We start from the raw sequence: 10943 nt of genomic DNA, 5'->3' as shown, positions 1-10943 counted from the left end.
TGTTTCAGTAATTGAAAATCCCCATCCATGGGGCGCCTGGGTGGCTCAGTCGGTTAAGCATCCGACTTCGGCTCAGGTCACGATCTCGCGCTCCACGAGTTCAAGCCCCGCGTCGGGCTCTGGGCTGACGGCTCGGAGCCTGGAGCCTGCTTCCAATTCTGTGTCTCCCTCTCTCTCTGCCCCTCCCCCATTCATACTCTGTCTCTGTCTCAAAAATAAATAAACGTTAAATAAAAAAATTAAAAAAAAAAATCCCCATCCAATGGGATTCTGGTGTTGTTCAATTGAATGCTATCCCAGCTTGGGGTAGAAGAGAGTATGGTAGATTCTTCCCTGTTCCTCACTGCACCTCCCCCACCTCCTCCTGACTGAGGGGCTGGAGTGGGACAGAAAAGAGCGGTCAGGGCAACAAGTCCTATTCTGATCACGGTGTGGATGGATGCGCAACCACTGGCTCTGATTCCTGCAGGGTGCATTGTCGAGTTCTTGGGATCTCCCTACCCAAATGTATGGGCCATGTCTGTCCTCTGCCGGCTCTCTCTGACTCTACCTGAAGTCTCTGAGCTTCCTCTGTGCGTGCTTCCTCACCTCCCAGGCAGTCCTCTGAGGTGGGATCCTCTTTAAGGTGACTCCAGACTGGTTCCTTTCTTCAGGGTCACTAACCTTTCTCCAGAACCTATCTGCTTTGTCCTCCACACATGTGCATATTGCTCCCAATGCAGTCCATTCTCTCTACTCCACTCCCAGGAAAGAGCAGCTGTAGCCTTTAGGTTTAAAAGGGAAATCAAAACTCCCTCTTCTTGGGCACCTGGGTGGCTCAGTTGGCTAAGCAGCCGGCTCTTGATTTTGGCTCAGGTCATGATCTCATGGTTCATAAGATCGAGCCCCACATTGAGCTCTGTGCTGACAGCATAGAGCCTGCCTTCTCGCTCTCTGCCCACCACTCCACTTGTGCATTCGCTCTCTCTCAAAATAAATAAATAAACTTAAAAAAAAACCTCCCTCTTCTTCCCAAGCTCCAGGGGACATCAAATCCAGCTTTCCAAGTGGTCCTCATCAACTCCAAATCACATTGCTTGAGGTGAAGGGGGGAGCACTTACTCTCCCATGGGGTAAGCCGCAACACTCCCCAAAACATCCCTCACCCTCAGCCTCTTCCACCAAAACCCACTCACAGGTGTTGATGGGTGATGCTGGCAGAACTGGTTCCACAAACTCCACACACTTAATTTTAGGATATGGCACCCATGATATCGTCTTAGGAGGTGGCGCCTGCCATATTGTTCTCAGCCATTGGGACACGGGCCAAAACGGCAAGATAAAGAGTCAGAGTTTGGCATCTTGTCACAATTTATAGAGTTTCTTCCAGGGTATAAGTTCTTGTTACTAGTGGAGGTCCCATATTTATGTTACCATTTAGATCCAGACTTTTCTGCGAATGTGTGTCAGGAGGTGAGGTAGGACTGAATTTGCATGGGGATTCCTGACAGAATGATGGAGTGTGGGTGGGGGAAGGGGAAGACAAGGAAAAGGAGAACATCCTGTCTCCCTGAGAATGGTCTTCACTCTCACAGTGGTTTCCACTGGGCCCACTGGAGAACACACAAGTTGAGGGAAAGGTGTCCCTATAGTTGCAGTGAGGCCAAGGCAAGTGGACACCAATAAGAAAGGCCACAATGGACGAATGTGAGGGGGTCCCACAGGAGCAAAGAAGTCCCTCAGGGTCCGGGTAAGATTCACCCTATGTTTCCATAAAGAATTGGATGGGAATCCAACACTGGAGGCCCAGCATTAATGAATGCATTGGAGCTACAGAAACCAGACTTATATCCTTGGGACTATCACAACATAAAGTCTGTGGGCTGGTGCAAACTGGGACAACAGAGGCTACATGTGACTTCTAGTGTTTGGACACAGTGTTGAGCTTAAAAATCCTTCCCCAGCCTATTTTTCAATAGAAGACAAGAGGCTAACACCCAGAAAGCACTCCTTGCAAGCAGGTGGCCTTGAGAAGGCACCACTGTTTGGTGCCTTGGACAAAGGACGTGGCTCCATTGGTCTTGGGCCCACACCTCTGTCTGAGCATTTTAACTTCTTGTTTCACAGAAATAAGCTAATACCTCCATCTGTCTCATGTCTAAACATGGTCTAGAATAACCCTTCAGAAAGTTCGCCTTCTGCAAAAAATGAGCTAAACTTTTTTTTTCCAGGGGAGACTGAACTGTCAGCCCCAAGAGAGCCATGCTACCCTTCATTTTTGTTTACAAACAGTAAACAGTCTCAAATAGGTCCTTGCATGTGATGACAGCAGAAAAAAAAAAAGGCAAATGTATTCTAATTATTCACTTGGTTAGAAATCATTGAAGAATCTTGTGCTCTCGCTAAGCTCACTTAGGCTTCAGATTTTCAAAGTCTTTTGTCTGAAAACCCACTTAAAATGCACAGCAATTCCACCCCAGTTGATAAGCTTCCCTCTTGCCACTTTCCGACACCCACAGGCCATCAGTCCAAATGAATTGCTGAGACCTTCTCCTCTTGTCCAGCATTGTCCTTCCTCAGCCACAGCCATGCTCTCTGTGACCCCTGGGCTCCTTCCTGCAGGACAGATTTGCACAAAGACCTCTCTCATAGCTGTTTCTCTCTGTCCCTGGAGGTCCCTGGGCTGAGTCCCTGGGTTGCAACCCAAGCCATGGCTAAATGCAGTGACACAATTGGGCTATTGTATGAGCTGTAAGTCATCGGGAGGGCAGCAGGGGCCCAGGGCTGACTCACCAGGCACACCTGCCTGGTCCATTCCTCAGGGGCCCAGGGCAGGCCGAGTTTCCTGCATACCCTAGGTTTCATTCCGCGCCTCTGGTGCCCAAACACTGGGGCATCTCTTCCGCCTCCTAGTGGCCCCTCCTGCATTTTTCCTAGCCTTGCCTTCTCTCTACCAGGGCAAAGGCCAGAGCCCAGGCCCTAGACACTGCAGCTCCAAGCCTTCTCCAGTTCTTGAGCCAGTCATGACCAGAGCTAGCCACCTATCTGGGAGTTCACACCCCGCCCAAAGCTAGTTGCCAGTTGGATCCAGTACTCCCCGTTTCAGGATGAGTTCCTTCCAGCCTGTCATGACACTTTTAGGCTGCAGCATTTCTAGCCAGATTAAGGGTCAGTCAGCTGGGCAACTGCCTGGGGAATCAAGGCTGATATTGCAAAGGTGGAGGTCTTAAGCGGAGCTCAATGATGATAGCCCTTGGTAGAAGAAGAACAGAGAGTGAGCCCTGGGTTCACCAGTGCTTTCAAAGGGTTGAAACTGGGAGCAAATGAAGTAACACAAATGATGTCCAAGAGAGGCAACAATGCAGAGGAGGGCAGGTGCAGCGAGGCTGGGCTAAGACAGGGATATAGGATGGAGGAGTGTTCTAGGCCCTACCACCCATGGGGGCCAGAGTACTGGGGGCAAGTTCCAGAAAGATAGGAGGCGGGCTGGAGAGGAAGTTCTTGAGAGTCAGGGCAGCTTTGAAACGAGCCTACTGGCATGGTCCAGCTCCCTGTGGACTTGACCCCCCACACACACACACAACAGTTGCCACGAGGCACATTCAGTGATCGAGAACTTGAAACATGGCAAGATCGAATGACGATATACTTAAGTGTGAAATACACACCAAATTGTGAAGACACGCCGAAAAATAATGTGAAATATCTCATTAATAAGTTTTTGTGTCTACAGTATGTTGAAACAATAATATATATGGTTAAGTAAACTACATTATCAAAATGAACTCCACCTTCTTCCTTTGCACTTTTAAAAATATGTCTATTAGAGGGGCGCCTGGGTGGCTCAGTCGGTTAGGCGTCCGGCTTCGGCTCAGGTCATGATCTTGTGGTCGCGAGTTCGAGCCCCGCGTCGGGCTCTCTGCTGATAGCTCAGAGCCTGGAGCCTGTTTCAGATTCTGTGTCTCCCTCTCTCTGACCCTCCCCTGTTCATGCTCTGTTTCTCTCCATCTCAGAAATAAACATTAAAAAAAAAACTTAAAAAAATATGTCTATTAGAACATTTCAAATGACATAATTGGGTGGCAGCATGTCTTTACGGGACAATGTTTATCCAACCTGTTTACTCACCTGTATTTCCAGGTTCCCCCAGGCCAGTTCCCTTCAGGCTTTCCCTCCTGCACTGCAAAATGCTACACAATCCTGCCCTTAGAATACAATGTATCCTGGCAAAAACAGGATGCTAAGGAAATAGGAGCAGTGACAGAACAGAGCAAACTCTTGGAGATGACAAACAAGATGGCCCTAGTTGACACGCCGAAAAATAATGTGAAATATCTCATTAATAAGTTTTTGTGTCTACAGTATGTTGAAACAATAATATATATGGTTAAGTAAACTACATTATCAAAATGAACTCCACCTTCTTCCTTTGCACTTTTAAAAATATGTCTATTAGAGGGGCGCCTGGGTGGCTCAGTCAGTTAAGCGTCCGACTTCGGCTCAGGTCATGATCTCACAGTTTGTGGGTTCGAGCCGTGAGTCGGGCTCTGTGCTGACAGCTCAGAGCCTGGAGCCTGCTTCTGATTCTGTCTCTCTCTCTCTCTGCCCCTCCCCTGCTCATGCTCTGTCTCTCTCGGTCTCTCAAAAATAAATGTAAAAAAAATAAAAAAAAATAGATTTATTTGAAGGGCTGGGCAATAATGTTGAGAAAATCTTCTAGAAATGGAGAGAAGAGATAAGAGAAAATTATAAGATATGCAAAAGCTAACAATCCACTATTAGGAATTCCCATCCTAAGAAAAGGGGAGAACGTGGTGGAAAGAACATCATCGAAAGATCTGGGATGTGGTGGACAAGAGACACAAGGTCAGGTCAAAAAGCTACATTTTCAAGGAGTGTCCGGGTGGCTCAGTCAGCTGAGTGTCTGACTTCAGTCCAGGTCATGATCTCGTACTTTGTGAGTTTGAGCCCTGCATCGGGCTTGCAGCTGTCAGCACAGATCCTGCTTTGGATCCTCTGCCCATCCTCTGCTTGCTCTCTCTCTCTCTCTCTCAAAAAGGCTTTTTTTCCTCTGCTTGCTCTCTCTCTCTCTCTCTCTCAAAAAGGCTTTTTTTTTTTTTTTAAAGCTACATTTTCATCCATCATACTAGGAAGTTGACAGAAAATGTCTACAACTGAAAAACTGAGAAAGAGCAATATAACCACATTATTTAGATATTTGGTCCAGAAGTAAATACTAAGTGATGGTCTCTAGAGAAAGAGATCATTGGTGGCACTGCAAGCCAGCCCATGGCTGTGGACCCTTAGCCCCTTCAAATGACAGGGCAAACATCAAAGCAAAGCTTTTCATAAAACAATATTTTTATGAACTTGAGATGGAGAAAAATTACAAATAAGACTCAAAAATTGTAAATCCTGAAGAAAATAATAAATGAGTTCAACTCCATTTAAAACAAGGACTTCCATTTCTCAGAAGACACAATCCAGAGAGATAAATAAACACAAATCGTGAATTGGGAGATGATATTCTCCACACATTCTTGACAATAAGAACTTAAAAAAGGAAAAAAGAAACACTCAATATAAAAAAAGGGTGCAGGTATGAACAGGCAATACACAGAAGAGGAAACATAAATGGCCATATGAAATGTTGGTCATCTGGCCAGGGAACAGGGGAATGCATGTTAGAACCAAAGTTTGATTCCGTTTCATACTTGTAAGACAGTCCCGGTCTGCCAGTCAACTGGTATAGCCTCCTTGGGGAACCAATCAGCAATATCTAGTCAAGTTCAATGTGACCATATACTGTATGGCTGAGAAATTCCGCCGTTAGTCACACACCAAGAAATTCCATGTATGTATTCTACATATATGTAATCATACATACCTATATACATATTCCATAATTTATATAATTCCATAAAGTATCATCTTCCATATATATAGATGGAATTTTATAACATCTGCACAAGAATGTTTCATAGTGACACCATTTATAATAAATAACAAAAACTATACACAACCAAGTATCCACAGACAATGCACTAGCTAAACAAATAATAATGAATGACCATAGTCAAAAGAATTCACACAAATTTGTAATCTGAGTAAAAACGTTGCAGTAGAATATACTCAGTGTAAGATTATTTATGTGAAGTTGAAAAACAGGCAGCACAATGATATACATTAGTTAAGGTTATATATGTACATACACATGTATATAACAGAAATAGATAAGATGAATCAGAATGATTAAAAACAAATTTAGAACAATTCCCTTGGGTCAAAGGGAGAAAACAGGACTGAATCACGGAGAAACCCACAGGCCCTTCACCTGTATTGGTAACATTCATTCCTGAAGCCAAGGCAGGTACAAGAGTATCAACTCTCACATTTTATTTCTTTTTGACACAGTTTTGAATTGTGAAATATAATATGCTCATACAAACTGCATGAAACCTTCCATGTACAGTCTAATGTATTTATAAAGCAAATTCCCACATAATTGCCATCCAGGTCAACAGGGCATTGCTTTTATACCAGAAGCCCCGCCTGTAACTCTCATCCCCATCAAAATACCCTCCTTCCCTCCAGAGGCAACCGCTATTCTGTCTTGAATACCACTCTGGACTCTCTTTAGTTTTTACCACCTGAGTATGCATCCTTGAACATTAGAGTTCGGTTTTACCTGTTTTTCAACATTATATTAATGAAATAATATTGTATTATTTTGCAGCTAACTTCTTTTCCTCCATAACATATCAATAAAAATGCTGTGTGTGTGCGCGCATGTGTGTGTGCGCGCATGTGTGTGTGTATTTAATTTTTGCTACTGCATAGTAAATCTATTACGTTAACATATAAAAATGCATTTATTCACTCTGTTCTTGATGAGTCTCTGCTGATTACTGGAAGTGAATAGTGTTTTTCATTATCTAAATTTTAATGTGCCTCCAGAAAAAGTCCAGTTTAAAAAATACGACAAAGAAAATGGAAGAAGGGGGGCGCCTGGGTGGCTCAGTCAGTTGGGCGTCCGACTTCAGCTCAGGTCACGATCTCGCGATCTCGTGGTCCGTGAGTTCGAGACCCGTGACGGGCTCTGGGCTGATGGCTCAGAGCCTGGAGCCTGCTTCCGATTCTGTGTCTCCCTCTCTCTCTGCTCCTCCCCCGTTCATGCTCTGTCTCTCTCTCTGTCTCAAAAACAAATAAACGTTAAAAAAAATTTTTTTTAAAAGAAAAAAAAAGAAAATGGAAGAAGGAACAAAGCTGTTAAGAATAAGGAATATTTCGCTGATTTATTTGAGGGCGCTAATTTCCATTCAGGCAGTAAAAGTGACACCATAGTGAATTTGTTTCCAAACCTCACTATTGTGTGCAACCAGTGGTCCTGGTTCTGCTTTGGCCGGCCATCAGAATCCCCTAATTGGCTTGTAGAATTCTGGACCCCTCCCACAAAGTGTCTGGTTTGTAGGGCTGGCTGGGGTCTGGAAAACTATATTTCTAACAGCTAACTGAGAACTGTTGCTGTCAACAATTCTTGTGCAGAGGCTGGTAGGCATTCTGAACTTGAAACATCAAATCGAAAAGAACAACATGCACATTTTTGTGTCACAAAATTACTTTACAGACTTTTTACCTAAAAGCTTTGGGCATCAGAACAGTGCCCTTGTCTGTGTGAAAATGAAATGTCGGTAGCGCTAAACCAAATTTGACTGAAGCAACTAGGTGGCCTATTGCACTCAATTTCTCAAGCTGACTCCATTGTCTCAAAGGGTAACACATGCAAAAAATGAGTTTATTCATTCTTGGGATATCCGTAATTGCTGTTTTGCTAACTCAGTGTATTATGGGAAAAGCTATTAATGGGGGGTCCTTATTTATAGATTTGACTTGGGAGATGTTATTGCAAGTTGTATTTGCAATCATCCACATTAAATGAGCATTTGAATGTTTTTGGCCATTATTACTGATTGAAAATACTACTGCTCAGAACACAACCATGTAAAATTCTGAAGCACTTTCTGGACATAAAAGTCAAAAGGTTAGCAACGTATTCTGAGCTCAATATTATAACTGTAATTATGTAGGCTACCTTTGTCCTTAGAAGGTATTATCCATGCATTAGTCATTGATTCATTCATTCATCTATTCTTTCATTCATTTATTCATTGAACAAATAGTTATAAGATCCCACTATGTGTTCACTCTTTTTTAGGTCTTCGAATATATCAGGGTGAAGTGGGAACGGCAAAACTCCTCTGCATTCCTGGAGCTTATGTTCCAGCGAGGGATGGAGACACACTAAATCAGAAATATAATAAGTAAATAAAATGCCTATTTTATTAGAAGGTGGTAAGTGCTATGAAAAAAACAGAGCAAGGGAACAACACTCAGGATTGTGGAGAGTTAAATAATGTGGTCAGGGTGGGCGTCATTGACGAGGTGACATTTTAGCAAGGCTTAAAGGAGGGACCTAGCCACATAGAAATTTGGGTAACACATGAAAAGTGAACAAAAATGTCTCTAAAGTGGAAACATGCCTGCTATCTTTGAACAGCTGTGTGAAGCACAGGTACTCAGTGTGTCTGGACCAGCGAGACAAAGATGGGGAAAGCCAGAGTCCGTGAGGCCAGGGTAAGGATCTTGGCTTTCAGCTCACGCGAAATGCAGGGCTTGGGGTAGAGGACAAGCATGGTCTGACTTAGTTGTTTTTATACAACTTTTATGGAAGAATCATTGATATACCAGAAACTGCATATATTTGTAAGTGTATAATTTAATGTGTTGACATGTGAATGCACCTGTGAAACCATCACCAAATCAAGATCATGAACAGATCCACGGTGCCGCTTTGTACATTTTGCCTCCCACCCCTTCCTCCAAGTAAACACTCAACTGCTGTCTGTCCCTGCAGATGAACTTGCAGGTTGTGGCATCACACCCCACGGGCTCTCCTTTGGCTTTTTTCGGTCGATACTTATTTAGTGATTCATCCGTCTTGTTGCATGTGTCCACAGTTTGTTCCCCTTTATTTCAGAGGAGCGTTCCATTGTATGGACGTACCAAGACTTATCCTCTAACCTGTTGGTGGACATTTGAATTACTTCTGGTCTTTGACTATTAAAGCTGCCGTCAATGTTTGTGTACAAGCCTTTGCATGGATACGTGCCAGTATGGCAAGGCTGGATCCTACAATAAGTAGACGTTTACCTTTTTAAGAATCAACCATACTGTTTTCCAAAGTGGTTGTACCATGCTGCGGTCCCAGCACCAGAGCCAGGCGTTCCAGTTGCTCCACATCGTCACAGCTGATAAGGCCAGTCTCTTAAATTTTAGACATTCTGATAGGTATGCAGTATTAGCTCACAGTGGGTTTTTTTTTTCAATATTTATTTATTTTGAGAGAGACAGCATGCGTGCACAAGCTGGAGAGGGGCAGAGGGAGAGGGAGAGAATCCCAAGCAGGTTCCATGCCCAGCACAGAGCCCAATGTGGGCATGATCCCACAACCCTGGGATCATGACCTGAGCTGAAATTAAGAGTCAGACACCAAATCAACTGAGCCACCCAGGCATCCCTTATGGTGGTTTTAATATGCATTCTCTGATGACTAATGATGTTGAACATGTTTTTGTGTGCTCATTTGTCATGTGAAATGTCTTCTTTGGTAAAGTACCTGTTCAAAACTTTTGCCCATTTTTAAAACTGAGCTGTTTGTTTTCTTATTATTGAGCTATTAGTCTTATTATTGAGCTTTATTTAGTCTGATAAAGTCCTTATTCTATTAATGATTGACAATTATCTTTACCCAGCCAGTGGCTTGTCTTTTCATTCTATTAACAATGTCATTCAAAGAACAAAGTTTAACTTTTTCTTTTATGGGTCATTATTTGGTCTTGGCCTAACCCAAAGTCACAAAGATTTTCTTTTACACTTTCTTCCAGAAGTTTCATGGTTGTACATTTAAGATTCTGATCCTCTTTGGGTTGACTTTCATATATGGTACAAGTTATGAATCAAAAATATTTTTGGTGTATGAATATCTAATAGTTCCAGTACCATTGGTTTAAGTGACTATCCCTTCCTCACTGAATTCTCTTTGCATCTTTGTCAAAACTCAGTTGTCTGTGTACATGTGGGTCTATTTCTAGACTCTATTCTGTCAGTGTTTATGCCAGTAGCATACTGTCTGGATTACTATGGCTTTCTAATAATTATAGAAATCAAATAGCATTAATCCTATTTGTTCAAAGTTATCTTACCTATTATAGGTCTTTTGCATTTCTGTATAGATTTGAGAATCAGCTTGTTAATTTCTACAAAAAAATGGTCTGCTTGGATTTTGACTGGGACTGTTCTTGTTTTTTATTGATGTATAGGTGACATACAAAGTTATGTGAGTTTCAGGTGCACAACATGGTGAATCAACAATTCTGTACATGATGCAATTCTCACTACCATAAATGTGGTTACCATCTGCCACATACAATGTTATTACAATATTAGTGACTATTCCCTATATGTTTTTATAAATAAATAAATAAATTTTTAAAGTTTTATTATTATCATTATTTTAGTAATCTCTACCCCCAATGAGTGGCTTGAACCCACCACCTTGAGGTCAAGAGTCACATGTTCCTCCCACTGAGCCAGCCAGGTGCCTCTCCCTATGTGTTTTTAATCTATATATCAACTTGGGGAGAAATGAGTCTTCCAGCCTATGAATAAGGTATATATTTCTATTAATTTAGGTCTCTTTAATTTTTCTCCACAAAGGTTTGCAGTGCGGGGTCTTTTGCACCTTTTGTCAGGTTTATCCCTAAGTTTTTAATATTTTTATGTGATACTGATTTTACTTTCATTTCTGATTGCTACTAGTATATAGATAAATAATCGATTTCTGTATCTTGATATTGTAAGCTGCCAACCTTGGTAAACTCATTAATTCTCATAGCTGATTTTTA

This window comes from Acinonyx jubatus, chromosome A3 (genome assembly GCF_027475565.1).
Source record: "Acinonyx jubatus isolate Ajub_Pintada_27869175 chromosome A3, VMU_Ajub_asm_v1.0, whole genome shotgun sequence".
In the NCBI taxonomy this organism is placed as follows: domain Eukaryota; kingdom Metazoa; phylum Chordata; class Mammalia; order Carnivora; family Felidae; genus Acinonyx; species Acinonyx jubatus.
This window is presented reverse-complemented; position numbering follows the sequence as displayed.